Here is a 9,265-nt window from a genome sequence, read left to right on the forward strand (position 1 = left end):
GCTGGAGGACAACGAGGGCGTTGTCCGTTTTGGTTTCGGGGAGGGTAATGCATCCTTTGAGTCTGCATTTGCATTTGTTTTGCATTCACGTTTCTATTTCAGCTTGCATTGTATTTATTTCAAAAAATCATAAAAAAAAAAAAAAAATTAGAAAATTTCAAAAAATTAATAAAATATTCAGGTTTATTTTGCATATAGATTGAGTCGGAACAGTTGATTTCCGTGATGATATTGCACTTTAACTTGTCATTTTAACTTGAGCCTTGCACTTTTGTTGACGGTTATTAGCTTTGTGTTACGCATAATCTACGAGTTTTTGTTCAAATTTAGCTGACTGTTTAGACTTGACCTGATAAATTGGCAACCTACTTACAATTTCTAAGAATTAGAGCCTTATAACTGGTGACATTCATGACCGGTTTACATAAAAATTGAGAGTAGTACTCCTCGCATAGCATGTTCATCATTTTTGCACTTTTATGACATTCGATTTCTCGTCAAATGCATGCATTCGGGTTCGTGGTCGGTGTCACATGCAGGGAGGTGCTTGCAAATTTTTTCCTTTTCTTACATTTTTCACCCATTTAGCTCCACTTAAGCCAAATTTAGCCTTTTTGACCCAGTAGCTACATCCAAAACTGAGCCTGCCTAGTCAAGCTAGTTTAGTATGTCTTTTGTGGTATGTTTTTCCGTCTGCGGTTTGGCCTGTTTTCATTATTGGAGTTGGTGGAGGATGAAGGAAGGGAAGTTGAGAATGAAAAAAAAAAAAAGAAAAGAAAGCGTGAATGAAAAGAAAAAAAATTGAAAGAAAATGAAATTTACGTATTCACAGTGGAAGAAAAAGAAAAAAAAAAGTTAAAAGTTTTTGTTTTGAGTTGGTTTTTGAGATCGTTTGCGCCTATTTCTATCCTGTGACGATCTACTCCTCCATTTTATTCTATATTTTTTTTGAGGAGATAGTGTATTTGGTTAGTGAGTTGTGTGCCAAATGAAGGCCACTTGTGTTTATTTCTTAGTCAGTTGAGATTCGGACGGTCTTATATGGTTCTGTTTAGGAACTAGCTTGACGCTTTTACCTCCACATTTCCATAATTTATTTTGCATTTTCTCACCTGAACCTCACTTTCCTATACTATTTGTAAGCCCTCGGTTGTGACGGACATTGTTGGTTGGAATGTGTGCATTAGTACTTGAATCGTCTTTCATTTTTGTTGCATGCATGCCATGTAGGACGCAGTTTAGGTGATTGACTGTTTCTCCTTCTCTCTTTTACATATAATTCACCCTTTGCTTCATGAGAGAAGAGTGACCACGTGAGAGTCCGATTTTGTTGGTCTTGCAAGGTCGATAGGTCGGCTTTAGTTCTGAACAACTTATAACTCGTTTGCGTATTGACTACTGCAGCTGTAACCGTTGATTTTGTTGCATTAAATTGGTTCAAGTAGAGAAGTTATAGCTAGCTCTGAGTTTTCATTTCCGTTCCATTAGTTTGCATTTATTTTACTCGAGGACGAGTAAAGGTTCGGTTTGGGGAGATTTGATACATGCATTTTATATAGTCTTTTTAGCCTACTTTTGCACGTATTTCTATGTACTTTTGTACTGTTTTATATTGCATTATACCCCGAAATGGCTACTTTGGTTCGTTTTGTCTGTTTTGTAGGAATGAACCTGAAAGTAGTAGAATCATACCCTTTTCGTCCTGTTTTGGATGCATTTTGAGGAGACGTGGATTTCAGAGCGAGATACTGCATTAGGATGCGTGAAGGAATGGTCTACGAAGCAGTCGGCAACGAGTTGAAGCTTATTTTGGAGGAAGAACACTCGATCGAGGAGTATTTTGGTTGATCGAGTGCTTTTATATGCTGAGGAGGTCGATCGAGTACTTTATTGTACTCGATCAAAATGCTGGATATCAGGTTTCCTCGATCGAGTAACATTTCTGCTCGATCGAGTGTTTTATATGCTGAAGTCCTCGATCGAGTTGTCTCAAACTACTCGATCGAGAGGTTATTGGTTTTCACGGGCCTTAATTAACCCGTGTTGCTTATTTTAGTTTTGGACTTTGTATTTTCTATTTAAGCTTCGAATAATTAGGTCATTAGTACGCTACACACTGCTTAACACTTCTTAGCTTTCTCTCTTAATCTTAACCAAAACTTTTCTACTGTAAACTTCACTTTTGGGTTATTTTGCTTGGATCTCGTTGTTCTTTACGCCGAAATTCTTGTTATTGTAATCCTTCTCTCCTTTTAATCTTAATCTTACTTTAACTTGCTTTAATTCCTTTGTTCTGCTTAATTTAATTTCTGCTCTAATTTGTTTATGCCATATTATTATTATTGCAACATGTTTATCATTAGTTATTTCATTATTATTAATATTGACAACATTAATAGCATGAGTAGCTAATTTCTTTCATGTTGGGACTAGGGGATCTATGGTAGAATTGTGACGATGTAGCGAATAGGCTAGATACTTATTTGTGAGAATTTGTACCCATGGCAATTTAATTATAATACCGACTTAGTTGAGTGCACGCTTCTAAGTTACCCTTTAATCTGGTTAAATTTATTCCTGTATCGGAAGATTGGACTAAATAGACCTTCTATGAACAATAGACTACCCTGATGAGGACGGAAGTTAAGTTGGTGGAAATCTAGAATAGAAAGTGGACCGGAAGGACCTTTCCAATATCCGTCTCACAGTAAATTATCTAGACTATATGCAGTTGAGTCATTAGGCTACCGTAGTGAACCGAAATCCCGACATGTTATTTCTTTATTGATCACCCTTATTCACAGTTTCTTGCCTTTACTGCTCTTTCCTTGCTACTCTTTCCCTAAAGCCTTTTAGTTTAGAAAACCGAATTACAACCCCCCATTTTGTGACCAAATAGACGGACCTCTAACAAATATCTTGCCTCCCTGTGGAGATCGACCCGACTTCCCTAGCTATATTAGTTAGTCCAGTTGGTTATTTTTGGTAGGTTTACGACGAGCCTCTCAAATCTTACCTAGTGGTCGTCGCTGCTCCCCTTTCACTCTCTGACATGTCAAACAACGAGCCACGAACTCAGCTGTTTCCTTCTTCATCCTAGGCCACCAGAAAGTCTTCTTCAATCTTTATATAACTTGTCACCGCCTGGATGTACCGAATATGGTGTGAAATGGGCCTCTGTCATGATTATCTTTTCAACTCCTCATCACTAGGAACACACCATCTCCCATTGAATCTCACACTACCATTTGTAGGAATAGAGAATCTAGACACTGTCCCTATCTCTACTCCAGCTCTCCACTCCGAAATCTTGGGATCCAAAGCCTGTTTCCTGCGAATGTCATCATAAAGGTCTGGCTCCATTGTCAAATCCCCTCTAGCATCCCCTTTATGTATCATGTGTATCCCCATCTTTCCCACCTCATCTCTCAGGCGCATCAAAGACATAGCTGTGCATAGGGAGTGCACACTCTTCCTGCTCAAGGCATCTGCAACCATATTAGCTTTCCCTTCATGATAAATGATATCCATGTCATAATCCCCAATCAGCTCCATCCACCTCCTCTGTCTCATGTTCAACTCCTTTTGAGTGATGATGTACTTGAGACTCTTGTGATCTGAAAACACCTTAAAGGTCGTCCCATAAAGATAGTGCCTCCAAATATTGAGAGCAAACACAACTGCACCCAACTCCAGATCATGTGTCAGGTAGTTCTCCTCATAAGGCTTCAATTGCCTAGAAGCATAGGCAATCACTTTTCCATTATGCATCAACACACAACCCAACCCATTATTTGAAGCATCTATATACACCTCAAAGTTCTCACTCCCTTCAGGTAATGCTAAGATTGGAGCTGTGGTCAAACGCTCCTTTAATGTTTGGAACGCCGTCTCACAACTTTCATCCCAACGAAACATGTTCTCTTTTCTCGTCAAAGCTGTCTTAGGTCTGGCTATCTTGGAAAAATCTTTCACGAACCATCGATAGTACTGATGTGACCATAATTAGAGCATATTTAGTCCCCGAATTAGCCTTGTTCCCATGCTTTTTAGTGCATATTTGGGTCATTTATTGTCTTTAGCTCTTTGTTTTGCATATTCTTTGAGGTTTTGATCCCTTGGTAGGAAAGGAGTGCAAACCTTGCATTTTCATGGCAAAATGAGGCTAAATTGATTGAATTCAATGACCAAGCATCAAGGAGAGACAAGATTAGAAGGCCTTTGTACATACTATAGTAGATGGGCAATGATGAGAAAAGATCCTTGCATCCCCGAGGAAATCCTCAAGGATTTTATGAAGAAAAAGAAAGAAAAGAAGAAGGAAAGAAACTGCCTAACAATCCGTGCGTCTTCCCCTGAAGACGCCCGTCCACCACCCACAACCCGTGCGTCTTCACCCTCTGGACGCCCGGGCAAAAGCTCCAGAAGACGCCCGTCTTCACTCCCTGGACGCCCGGGCAGAAGCTGCCAAATCCGCCCGTCCCGTGCTAAAGACGCCCGGATTCCCAGACAGTCCCATTTCGTCTTCTTCAAGGAAGGATGCACATCTTTTTCTAGAGACCGGAGTCTCCCTAGAGACCGGAGTCTCCCAAAAGAGACCGGCGTTTCCTCAACAAGGGACTTAATCATCATTTAAGCCCTTAGTTAACCCTAATTCATGCACCTAATCCCCACTATAAATACCCCATTAGTCTAATTTGAAGAGCATGTTCTTCTTAGCAATCTTTAGTGTAGATAATATCAATCAAATCTCTCTTTAATCTTGTAATCAACATTTAATCAAGTTTTAATACAAGTTTTATTTCCTTAGTCTCTCTCTTGTTCATCCTTTATTTTGGGTAATTGAAGATTTTTGGGTTATCATTGGGAGATTGACAACCTCTCAATCAAGGATCAAGTACTTCTTTTATTTGCTTTATTATTGGAATCATTAGTAGGTATAATCCTCTTAATCCCTTTTTAATTATTGTTAATCACTTTCATTTATTCATCATGTTTCACTTTGTTGGTATGATTGACAACCTTGCTAGCATGTTCAACATGATAATGAGTGAGTAGTTTCCTTAGCTAGGGTTAATGGGTAATTAGGGGAAACCAACATGGGGAATGATTCATGCTTAAATTAATATGCTTTCATAGTTTATTTGCTTGCTTGTTGTGATCTCAACTTATCCACATGTTATGTTTGATGAAATGTGAGCCTATGAATCCTTGTATTTTTTACCCATCACCTATCTTTTCAATGAGACTTTTAAGACATAAACCAACTCGAGTCTTATTAGACCATGCATATTGTTGAGTAGGGAAGATTAAGTCGACTTGTAGGTGTTGTATAATCTAATCGATTCGGCTCTGGGACCCAAACTTTCCTAGGATTGTAAGATATAAACCAACTCGATCCATCACAACAATAATTGCTTGCTTATAACTTGAGAATATGTTTGTATGATCAATTCCCATGAATCCCCTATGACCCCATGACACCCTAGTGCCTTTTATCAATTGTTTACATCCCTTTTAATTCATCTTGCTTATTTACTTTCATTGCTATATTAGTTTAGTGATCTTCTACTTCAAACCCCAATTGTGACACCCTTAAGACACCACTAGTTGCAATAGAAATCTCATCTCAATTCCCGTCCCTTGGGATCCGACCTTTACTTGCCTCTTTACTAATTGTAGAGTTGTTTGTGAAGTTATAAATTGTGTTTTGGTCTAGGTGCTCCTAACGACAAGTACTGAAAAACTAAACCCCACGAGGGATCATACACGACCAAAAATGGCGCCGTTGCCGTGGACGGTGTTAACTTGATTTAGATTTTCTTATATTGTTATTAGTTGTGTCTTTCTTTGCCTTGGGGAAGTAAAACTCCTCAAGGTTTGTTCTAATTGTTTTCGAGTTGTTTGATATTTTGCATGTCTAGAAGGTCACAAGGTGACTTGTTACCCTTTGATCACGAAATCGAAAGAACTTTGACAACCAATAGAAGACTTGCTAGGAGAACTTTGAGAGGTATTGGTGAGGTTGTAGATATTCAACCAAATACTATTGAGTTCATCAACCCTTTTGGAAGAGAAGGTGAGGAGAACCCAACACAAAATCCAACACAAAATCAACCCACAATGCCTAAGTTTTCATCACATTCCGTACCTACCGAGGAGAACCTACCCAATGGTACTCCCACACCACAACATCTAACCGGAAATTTTATTGCCAAATCCGCATTTATCCAATTAGTCGAAAGAAGCCAATTTGGGGGGATGCCTAGTGAAGACCCTCACTCTCATATGGAGACTTTTTGTGACTATTGTGATGCGATTTCTCAAACCGGTGTAACTCAAGACCAAATTCGATGGGTCTTATTTCCTTTTTCTCTCATTGGCACCGTGAAACAATGGTTGAAAGGCCTTGATAAGGCTACTCTCGGAATTGATTCTTGGAAGAAGTTGGCTCTAGCTTTCTACAAAAAGTTCTATCCACCGGAAAACACTAACATGCTAAGAGCTCAAATTACGGGCTTTAAGCAAAGGGATGAAGAATCTTTATATGAAGCTTGGGAGCGATTCAAAGGAATTTGTCGCTCATGTCCTCACCATGGACTTAGCGAGTGGTTCTTGGTACAACAATTTTGGAACGGTCTTTATGAAGATTCAAGGAACATTCTCAACATGGGATCAAATGGAATGTTCACCGAAGTTGATGACAATCAAACTTGGAACAAAATTGAGGAAATGGCGGTCCATAACTCACAATATAGTAGACCACGCAAGGCTACTAGAGGAGGAAAGCATGAAGAGGACTCCATTACTCAATTAGGTGCTCAACTTAGTGCTCACATTGATACCATCAATTTGAAGTTTGAAAAAGCTATGGCTAGACTTGAAGAAGCCTCAAAATCACCAAAGCATCATGTTAATGCCATGACGGCATCTTCATCAATCCCAAGTGGGATATGTGAGAATTTTGGAACTTTGGGACATGACCAAAGTGAATGTAGGGGAACAAATGAACAAGTGAATGCTTTCCAAGCATACAAGAGTGGTACCCCTTATTCAAACTATTACAATGAAAACACCAAATTCCATCCAAATCTCTCATACAAAAGTCAAAATGTTCAAAACCCTGAACCAACATACACCCCACCTCCCATGAGAAACCAAAATCAAAGACCCTTTTACAACCAAAACCAAGGTTACCAAAATCAAACTCCATACAATCAACAAAATGACTAAGGTTTTGATGTTCAAAAAGCGGTCCTCCAAATGCAAAAAAATCACTAAGAGTTTTTCACTCAAATGAAAAAAGATAGTCAAGCAAAGGAAATCACCATCAACAACATCCTAGCTCACACCAAAATGTTGGAAACCCAATTGACTCAACTAGCATCTTCAAGCTCACAAAGACAAAAGGGGCAATTACCACCTCAAAGTAATCCCCCCAAGACATGAAACGGTTAGTGCCATTCACTTGAGAAGTGGTACAAGGTATGAAGCACCGAAGAAGCAAGTTGAGGATGAAGTTGTGGAAGCTAGTGACAAAGAAGAAATTGTGCGAAATTCCAAGGATGAAGAACTATCAAAAGAAGAAATTTCAAAGAAAAATGAAGACAAGGTCAAGGAGAAGGAGCCCATTGTGATTAGACTTCCTTTTCCAAGTCGTCAAGCCAAGCCCAAATTTGATGACCAACTTGGAAAATTTATGGAAATTGTGAAGAATTTGGAAGTCTCAATTCCTTTCACGGAATTAATCAATCACGTGCCGGCCTATGCAAAATACATGAAAGACATCCTCACAAAGAAGAAGTCGATCCGGAAGCTTGAGACTATCGCCTTCACTAAGGTGAGTAGTGCAATACTTCAAGGGAGTTCATCTCCAAAACTCAAAGATCCGGGAAGCTTCTCAATATCGTGTACCATTGGCGACACCACGATCAACAAAGCCTTATATGATCTAGGGGCTAGTGTGAGTGTTATGCCGTACTCGGTGAGTAAAAGGTTGGGGATGTGAGAGCTTAAATGCACCAATATCACACTCCAAATGGCCGATAGATCGACGAAGACATCATTAGGGATATGGGAAGATGTTCCCGTAAGAGTTGGGAAATTTTTCATCCCGGTGGACTTTGTCATTGTTGACATGGAAGAAGACTCCAACATTCCAATCATTCTAGGAAGACCTTTATTACACACCGCGGGTGCGGTGATTGATGTGAAGCATGGAGAGCTCACTCTAGAAGTGGGAGATGAGAGCATAACTTTCAATCTTGACAAGACCATGAGAGCTCCCTGTTTGCATGAACCATGCTTTATGGTTGATAATTATAGCCGGAAGGATGATAGGAAGAAGTCGGAATTCCAATGGAAGAAGAAAATTGAAGATGCTCCATTCAAAGAGCAAGTGAATTGTAACAAGGAGAGCTTGAAAAGCTCACCAAAGTCAAGCAATGAATAGGATGGCCTCATTTGCCAAGACAAGAAAGTGGGAGAGTTGTCTCCATCAACTCAAGAGATCTTTAGTGATCAAGTAGATGAAGTTTGTGGTCTTTGGGACGATGAGTTTGAAGGGATTTTCAATCCCTATATTGGTAATGCTATCGATCAAGACCGACATGAAGCACAACAAGGGCAAAGGTCTATTGAAGACCTTTATCATGATAATGAACAAGCTTTTGACTACTTTTTCAAGGTGTTGAGCAACATTAACACCACCTTGGACATGCCCCCATGACATCTCACTAAGGATGAGAGTTTGGTGGAGTCCTCCCTAAACCACCATTTGTAAATATTTCTAACTCCCTAACTCGCATTTTAATTCTTACATTGCATTTTTGTCATTTTTGGATTTTTATGCTTTGATCAAGATAATTATCATTTTTGAGAGAAGTGAGGGAGGGACTAATGATTCAATTGATGTGTAGTGCTTTAGCTTAGTGTGGGGATAGCAATTGCCTAGGCTATTCATGCCTTAGTAGTGCCCCTACAATGAAGAACACAGGATTTGAAGAATGAAATATGACAAGGGATATGCAAGTGCACGGATGGAACTGAATCCGGGTAAAACAGGGAGAATCCGAGCGTCTTCATGGGAATCCGCCCGTCTTCAGGCAATCCGGGCATCTTTGTCAGAATCTGCCCGTCCTTCTGAGCTGAAAATTTGAAATTTTGGGACTGTTGAAGAATCCGAGCGTCCTGGTAGAGAAGACGCTCGTCTTCAGAAATCCGCCCGTCTTGGAAGGAAAGACGCCCGTCTTTTTGCCTGTGAAAA

At 39.6% G+C, this 9,265-nt stretch overlaps 1 non-coding gene across 1 annotated transcript; it reads right to left on the bottom strand.

Annotated features, from left to right (window-relative positions):
• Window positions 1-6,495: 6,495 nt before the first annotated feature.
• Window positions 6,496-6,602, bottom strand: LOC141616442 (small nucleolar RNA R71). The gene has a single exon (XR_012530790.1). It is a non-coding gene; the product is annotated as a small nucleolar RNA R71 (small nucleolar RNA).
• Between the last annotated feature and the right edge of the window lie 2,663 nt (window positions 6,603-9,265).

This window comes from Silene latifolia, chromosome 11, assembly GCF_048544455.1.
Source record: "Silene latifolia isolate original U9 population chromosome 11, ASM4854445v1, whole genome shotgun sequence".
Classification (NCBI taxonomy): domain Eukaryota; kingdom Viridiplantae; phylum Streptophyta; class Magnoliopsida; order Caryophyllales; family Caryophyllaceae; genus Silene; species Silene latifolia.